The sequence below is a fragment of the Pungitius pungitius genome, chromosome 6 (assembly GCF_949316345.1).
Source record: "Pungitius pungitius chromosome 6, fPunPun2.1, whole genome shotgun sequence".
NCBI lineage: Eukaryota > Metazoa > Chordata > Actinopteri > Perciformes > Gasterosteidae > Pungitius > Pungitius pungitius.
In genome coordinates, this window is record NC_084905.1 from 18321477 (window position 1) to 18321820 (window position 344).

Sequence of the window (344 nt, forward strand, 5' to 3'; positions counted from 1 at the left end):
TTAGAGAAATTGAATGTATTGTACATCTTTTACATTGTTGATTCTGTACACATGACATCCATTGCAGTCTGTCCATCCCGGGAGAGGGATCCCTCCTCTGACGTTCTCCCTAAGGTTTCTTCCCTTTTTTCCCCATTGAAGGGTTTTTTTCATATTTTGGGGAGTTTTTCCTGTGCCGATGTGAGGGTTTCGGGACAGAGGATGTTGCATGTGTACAGACTGTAAAGCCCTCTGAGGCAAATTTGTAATTTGCGATTTTGGGCTATACAAAATAAAATGAATTGAATTGAATTGAATTGGATGAGATCAGACTGGGCCGGCTTCCAACTTCCACGTGGTCCTCT